The sequence below is a fragment of the Tamandua tetradactyla genome, chromosome 17 (genome assembly GCF_023851605.1).
Source record: "Tamandua tetradactyla isolate mTamTet1 chromosome 17, mTamTet1.pri, whole genome shotgun sequence".
Classification (NCBI taxonomy): domain Eukaryota; kingdom Metazoa; phylum Chordata; class Mammalia; order Pilosa; family Myrmecophagidae; genus Tamandua; species Tamandua tetradactyla.
In genome coordinates, this window is record NC_135343.1 from 63,077,887 (window position 1) to 63,085,814 (window position 7,928).

A 7,928-nucleotide genomic window follows, 5' to 3' on the forward strand; every position below is an offset into this window, starting at 1 on the left:
TTTCTAAAGTTCTACGAAGTTCAGACATTTTACATTCACTGACATATTCTATTACAAAATTAAGTATGCAAGAATATTGCAGGTAGTTTGAAGCATAAAGTTGATAAAAAATACTTTAAAGTTCATTATTTTGCTAAACTTTGTTGAAAATTATAGTGTTCAGTTGATTTCTCAGATGTTTGCAGGACTCCAATCACATTTTCTGTGGTAATGTTATTTTTGTGACTTTTTCTTTCCCTTATCTGTCTTCACAGCTCATTGCACAGTGCGTTTCCCTTTATACCCTGTGCTGATTTGCATAGACTCCTGGGGACTCTGCTGCTGCTCAGACTCTATTAATGGGGATTCCCTGGAGATGGGGCCTGAGTGCACCAGACAGTGAGCAAGATGCTGTCACAGTCCCAACTCCTCATCCTCCTGGGGCTCTGGGTCTCAGGTGAGAGCTTCAGAACAGCAATGTCTTTATAAAGCTGGAGAGATGGTTTTCACATGCAGAGTGTACAGACTGTTCCATCTCAACACATCTGATTATATATGATAGATGAGGAAACCTGCATGTGAATATACATTTTATATATGTCTGTTTTATTATATGATCTTATTCTTTTCTGCCTACAGGTGCCAGTGGGGACATCGTGATGACCCAGTCTCCAGCCTCTATGGCTGTGACTCCAGGGGAGACCATCACCATGAACTGTAAGGCCAGCCAAAGTGTTAGCAACTACTTAGCCTGGTACCAGCAGAAACCCGGACAGGCTCCCAAACTGCTCATCTATGGTGCCTCCACCCGGGCATCTGGGGTCCCCGACCGATTCAGTGGCAGTGGGTCTGGGACAGATTTCACTCTCAGAATCAGTGGAGCCGAGGCTGAAGATGTGGCCACTTATTACTGCCAGTATTACAGCTATCCTCCCACAGTGCTTCAGCCTCGAACACAAACCTCTGCTCCCAGCTGTGGGGCACTGAGTCCTGCAGCAGCAGTGGCTCCCCCTCATCCCACCTCTGAAACTTTCTGCCTAGACGTTCATCTTCCTGTCTTACTTGTTCCTCACCAGGCTCTGTCTTTCCTTCAAATCTTCTTTCCCTTGTTATTGAAGTAATTATACTCTACCTCTTTTCTAAGTGCCAATTTTCTTCACTGCTTCTCTTTCAGTTATACTCATTCCTTCAAAGGCAACTTTGTAGTTCTTTACCTCTGTCCCATGATCTGTGATTGACTAAATCATGGCTTTTACCTCTGCTATAAGTGGAATATCTTGGAAAATATTTAATTAAAACACTTATTTCAGCTGTGGAAACAGAAAAACTTCAGGTCACATGGTATTATTTCTGCACACCTTTCTGAAACACATGGGTTTAGGACATTCAATTTCAGGAACTATGTGAGAAAGCCAGAGTAGTGTAAAGCAAAGACACCTACATAACCATTCCTTGTTAAAGTTGATATTAAAGAATCCATGCCTTTAAAAATATTTCTTGATTGCATCCTGTGTGTCAGAAGAAAAGATCATTCCTTGTTGAGAGAGAAAATAAACTCACTCAAAAGTATTATGATCCCTATGTCATTTTTCTATGAAGAAAAATAAAAGTGAGGTGAAATGTTTTGCTGTAGTAAAAGTGGATAGCTATTTAAAAGAGGGTGATGTATCATCAATTGCAATGTCATAAACGTCCCCAAATCTCAGTGCTTAAAATGAGAAGCATTTTCAACGCTGCCTTGTGGATTGGTTGGTTCTGTTGATATTGACAGGGTTGACTCATCTTGGTTGGGGTTGCCCTTGTGTGTCACATTAGCTGCCAGGCCCTGCTGGACCTCCCAGACCTAGAAAGGCACAGACATGTTTCTTGTCTTTCACATGTCTGTTTTTGTCCATCACCTTGGTTTTGAGTTGACTGGGTCACGTCTCTCATCATCTATGAGAATAATTCTAGCTGATTCTGCTGGCTCTTGGCAGGTTTACAGGAGAAAATGTAAACGTTTATAAAGTGAAGGTTAATTGAAGCCTAGACTCTATTCTTTTGACCAATGTAATTCACAGGACCATATTGTATTTAAGGAGAGTTTAAGTTGCCCATACTTGTTATTGAAGAGGCTGCAGAAAAAAAAATCACAATTAAAGGCATGGATTGAGGACCTGTAAGGCTGGTTTGGTGGTCTCAAGAATCAGAATCCTTGCTTGCAATGTGGAAGACCTGGGTTTGATTCCAACCCCATATGATTCTCCAAAAAAAAAGCAAGCAAGCAAATCTAATCCAACAAATGGTGCTGCAATGATGTGACATTCACGTTGAAGAAAATGAAATGTGATCCCTGCCACACAGAATATAAAAAAAGAAGACATGGATCCAGGGAGGCATGAAGTATTTGGGACATTATTGCAATTGATCAATCACAGATTGCCACAGGGCATGCACTGAGAAGGTATGATTTGTCCCAAATCAATGTTGTTGAGGAAATGAGAAGGGATTAGTCTCACATGCAGAGATGCTGTGCCTCTCAGGGGCAGAAGGAAACATTATGCCATAATCATTTATAGCTATGATAGGTGGGTAGGTTGTGCTGCTTTAGCATTAATTCCCTATTTCATTTTAATACCATGGATCTATCTGAATAGAAAGATGACTTTGGAGGAAAAACCATATTTCTAAGCTGGTAAATATGTTTTTATCTGGAACACAGTAGAGTTGAACCCAGAGGCTCTGGGCTGGTGAAACCATCTGACAGTCTCTCTTCTGACTGATGTTCTCCAAACCCCAGAAAAGGCTCCATTCATGAGGCTCAGATCATCAGGGTTGATGCCAGGTGCTGCCTGGGGGATGTTTCTGTGAAGAAAAAGGGAGGAGGAAGTTGAAACCACATGGTTGGATTAAAAATGGTGTAAGTCCTCCACCTTACTTTGGTTTTGATGATTAGAGAAGACAGTACCTTTTGCCTGAGGTTTTCTAAAAAAACCAAGAGGTATATATTGATATTTCAGTGCTGCTGGTACAGTTGCTAGTAACAGAAATATGTTCATGATGAACCATTTGTCAGAAGAATTCATGTGGAAATTGTCTTAAAAATAGTGCATGCCATGGTGGCTCAGCAAGCAGAGTTCATGCCGGCCATGTCACAGACCCAGGTTAGATTCATGGTGCCTGCCCATGCCAAAAAAAAAAAAAAACATGACATCTAAATGTTGGCAAACAGAATTCTCTCCCATGCAGGGAGAAATAGAGGCTTCCACTTTCCAATGTCCCATGACTGGTGTCCACTGTGAATGAACCATCAGAATCGTCCACTGTCAATCCATGCTAACAGTTTGAGCATATGAACCCATTTCTGTGATTTGTTGGACTCCATCTATGCCACCCACATCCAAGTACATTTTCTCCACCATGTTCCTAAACTCCTCCTCAAATCTGTAAACTGCATATTCCGTCTGCCATTTCAGTTTTAGCTTTGAGGGGACCCAACTCCTTTCCTTTGGTGGCATCCAAATCCTTGACCAATATGGAAGAATGGAAACTGGACCGGACAATGTTCAACAAGCCACAGTGACTTTATTCAGGACCGTTCATAGCAGGGGATGGGGAGTAGACCTCACCTCTGTTTAAACAAAGGGCAGCAAGCTTTAAGGGTTGTGAGTATGTTGGAGTAAAAGCACTAGGTTCTCACGGGTTGGTCACTAGAGTGAGGGAGGGACTTACTGAGGTTGCTTTTTTGGCTGGTTTGGTGCCACAGAGGTGGAGGAGGGATGTACTAGGTTTCCTTTAGGACCATGTGGTTGGGAATATTTTCCTTTGAGGTAATGGGGCTGCCTGGAGCTTGTGAGAGCAGAGAGACAGGAGGAGGGAGAGAAGGGGCTGCCTAGTTAGGAGTATTTCAGGGAGGAAACATGAGGGGCAATTCCCGGTACATTGGTATTTAGAATAGTTAGGATTCGAATGTGCCATTTTTTCCTTCTATTCCCCTGAAGTTCAAGTTCTTCTTCTCCCACACCTGGTTTCAAAGTGGTGAGGAGGAGGGAGTCAGAGGGAAAGGGGCATGAAGGAGAAAGGCTCTCAGCTTGGTCAAGAGATGGAGAACAGTCTTTGTAACAATGAAACAGTGTTTTCATATTTGACAGCACTAGATGTCCATCAAATTTCTTTCCCCAGGGTATTAATTTAATGCTAAAGTCTTGACACTTTCATTAAACTTAAAATATTTTACATATTGCATTACACAATCCATTGTTCTATTTTAATGTTATATTTCTGAATGAATCTGCTTTTCTTTATTGATTTCTCTTTTCACTTTGCATTTATTAAATAAAATCTAGTTGAGAATCTACTGTATGTCAAGTATTTTTATGGATATTTGCTTTATAATAACAATAATAACCAATGAAAGACATGAGTCTGTCTCTCAGAGTTTAAGTTTGAAGGGGTAACAGATTTTGTTAAGGAATATCAGAAATTGCAATTTTTTCAAGGGACACATATGTATGAGGTCAACATTGGGAAATATGTGGTTGTATGATTGACAGGAGGTGGATGTGAGTGCTGAGGTAAAGAGTGTTGTCGAGGATGACTCCACTGATTCTGGATTAGACGACAGGATGTGAGCGGCTCCTTCCCTTGGGTGGCAGTGGGTGGGGTTGGCTTGTGTGGACGTGTAAAGATTATGAGATAGGTTTCAGAGATACTGAATTAGAACTGCCATAGAAAGATTCAAAATGTTAAACTTCAGAAGAGAAGTTTGAACTGCAAATATAAATAAATTAGAACAGGATAAAACTGTTCTATCAAATAACATGAATATTGATAGAATTAAAGCTTTCTTCTATCCAGTTTATTTCTATTTATTGATTTATTCAACAAATGTTAAAGTTACCAAATCCTCTGTGAAATACAGTACTGGGTAATTTTAGGATATTATTTTTCATATGCAGCAGTAAATGTGTGAAATTATATAGATGATAAATATATATTTAATATTTAATTTTTATTATAAGAGACGACAATGAAAATTGCATGAAGCATAGGCACCATACACATTTTTAGTACCTAGCAGTCACCAAGATCTCATCATGACCTGGCGCATTTCTACCCCACATCCTGTTAAAATCCACCCCTCCCGTATCAACCATAACCCTCCCTTCTTGACTTCTCTGTATCTCATAGTAATCACTTCTTGGACTCACATTTTTTAATTCCAGATAGACATCACCAAACCATATAGTTTTACTTGTTATGGAACTTTATAGAAATGGAATCATCCTGCACACACTATTTTGTTGCTGGCATGTTTCATTCCATATTTATAGAACATCTAGTTTTTTATATGCATCTGCAATTTATTCACTTTCATTGCTGAGTAGAATTTCACTGTGTGAACCTACCACAATATATGAAATCAACTCTTTTTTAAACAATTTTCTTCACACCCATATATTCCATGGGCTTGAAGGTCCCTTCAATGAGACCACTGTGGGCTCCAGGCCTGTTGCCTGCCCCTGTGTCCCCTCTCCCTGTGCATACCTGCGCTCTGCCCCTACCTCTGTTTCTCCTGTGCCCGACCCACGCCTGGGTGGTTCCTTCCTGTTGACCAGAGACGCTGAGAAGCTCTGGCCTGTGCAATCCAGAGACCTTCCCTGCCATTCAGGGATTGAAACTACACCTTCTCCAAGAAGGTCTAAAAGCCAGTCTTGGGGAGGGACTCCCACATCCCTGTGTTTCCCTCAGGGGTGTTCCTTTAGCCCTAGGGTGCCATGTGGAGTTCTCTTACATCTCATAGTTACTCCTCTATCATAGTTTAATAATTCTTTATACTAAACTTTCCTTTTCCCATCTGTTGACTCTCTTCTAGAACCTGTCTGGTTTTGTTCAGGATCCAGTGCTTCTAGTATTTTGAATTTTGTCATGATTTTATTGCTATCTGTCGAACATTCTACCTGGCAGGTGCTTTCTTGTGCTTTTTAGAAGTTGAACACTGACATGAAATTACTATTTTATATATAGAAGAGATATTTTAAAATCATGTTTTATTATTAATCTCTCACTTAATTCCCTACAGCTCAGAGAACAGATTTTCAGAGCCTTTAGTGTTTTGAAATGTATTCATGTTTATTTGCTGTTTTTGCTTATGAGCATTTTTTAGGTGGTTCCATGTGGAGAGCCGCCTCCCGGGTTAGGCCTAGTGGTCGCGCTGCAGCCTGCTCTAGAGTTCCCCCCGCCCATCGAGTGAGCCAGGATGGCGCCCACATCCTGCTTCCGCTTATGACACATACACCCGCCAACCCAATCCTCCAATCACCCTTGTAGACGTGGCGATAGCCTATTGGCCTTGAATCATGTATATAAGATGTTACCCGGAAGGAGCGGGGGGAGACGACCCACAGGGAGCCGTACCTGACGGCCGCATAGAGGTTGTCCCCCCGCGGGGTATCTTGTCCCGCGCGGAACCTGTAACAGAGAATGCAAGCTTAACTCCAGTAAAAGTCTGTGCTCACAACCGCCGCGTGTTACGGATTCGTGTCTGCCATTCAAGTCGGTTTGTCTGCGTCTGTCTCTCTCTCCTCTGTCCCCTTCGCCGGCCGGGGACCAGAAGCTGAGCGAGACGGCGCCGGACAAGTGGTGGCCCGTACGGGGAGCCTCCTCGTACCTCCCTCCTGCGAGGAGCGCTGTGCTGTCCTTTCTCGAGCTGGTGAGGACGCGCATCCTGAGTTCGCGGCGGACTTTCCACGCCTGATCACCGCGGAAAGGTGAGTGCCGCTTGTTACGCGAGAGCTAAGGGCCGCGGGTTTTCAGGTAGCCCCGGTGACTCGGGAGAGCTCCCCGAGTGATTAAAAGACAGTGCCGACTGCAATCATGGGGCAGTCAGAAAGTTCGCCTCTGCTAGCTCCTTTAAAAACACTCTTAAAGCAGCGGGGTATTTCAGTTAAGAAAAGCTCCCTCCAGCGGTTCCTTGATGATGTTACGATTTTTGCCCCTTGGTTCGCCCAGACTGGGAGCCTCAGTTTGCCTTCTTGGATGAAGCTTGGTCGTGATATAGATCGAGCGCGCCAGACGGGCTTATGTATGGACCCAATCCTAGTCCCTGTATGGGAAACCGTCCGCGCTTGTCTTGAGGCAGAGGGTGCTACGGGCCTCGGCCCGTCCCTTGCCCTGCAACAGGCGCGGCTCGCGCTTCGAAAAACTCAGTCGATCTCGTCTGCAGACGGCTCCTGTGAAAGTGAGCCGCCCACTTGTAAGCCGCCAGAGTCTGGCGCTAGTTCAGACACCTCTGACTCAGAGTCAGATGGTGATGAGACCGAGGGTGCAGACGCGCCTCCGCTGATCGATTGGGGGAGGCCCCCTGTCTCACCCACGCAGCCTTCCGCCCCGCCAGCGTCTGCTGCAGGGGCGCGGCGGCTTCCGGTGAATGGTTTTGGTGATCTCGCCAAAAACCCTCACCACGGGCTCCCTCTGGTGGCCGAATCAGGTAATTACAGTGGCTGTTCTCCAACTTCTAAGCATCTGTTAAAAGGAATGGGATATGTCCCCGGCAAAGGCTTAGGAGCCTCATTGCAGGGGCGCGCAAGGCCTATACAAGCTGTCTCCAATTCTGACAGACGAGGCCTGGGTTTTTCCTAGGGGCCACTGAGGAGAGATTCCCACCCACACCTATAAAACTAAAGTGGAAGACCAGTACCCCGGTGTGGGTGCCTCAGTGGCCCTTACCAAAAGAAAAGCTGTCAGCATTGCATACTCTAGTGTCTATACAGCTAAAAGAGAGCCACATCATTCCCTCCACATCACCTTGGAACACCCCTATTTTTGTCATAAAGAAAAAATCAGGCAGATGGAGATTGTTACATGATTTAAGAGCCATTAATAATTGCATGGAGTCCTTAGGACCTGTTCAGATGGGGTTGCCCCTTCTCTCAGCTCTGCCAGAGCATTGGTCTATTTTCATCTTAGAC

At 44.0% G+C, this 7,928-nt stretch overlaps 1 pseudogene across 1 annotated transcript; it reads left to right on the forward strand.

Moving 5' to 3' along the window:
• The first annotated feature begins 355 nt into the window (after nucleotides 1–355).
• LOC143661178 (immunoglobulin kappa variable 3-15 pseudogene) lies at nucleotides 356–1,100 on the forward strand (annotated as a pseudogene). The gene is made up of 2 exons (XR_013164423.1): nucleotides 356–436; nucleotides 619–1,100. The product of XR_013164423.1 is annotated as an immunoglobulin kappa variable 3-15 pseudogene (transcript).
• The last annotated feature ends 6,828 nt before the right edge of the window (nucleotides 1,101–7,928 follow it).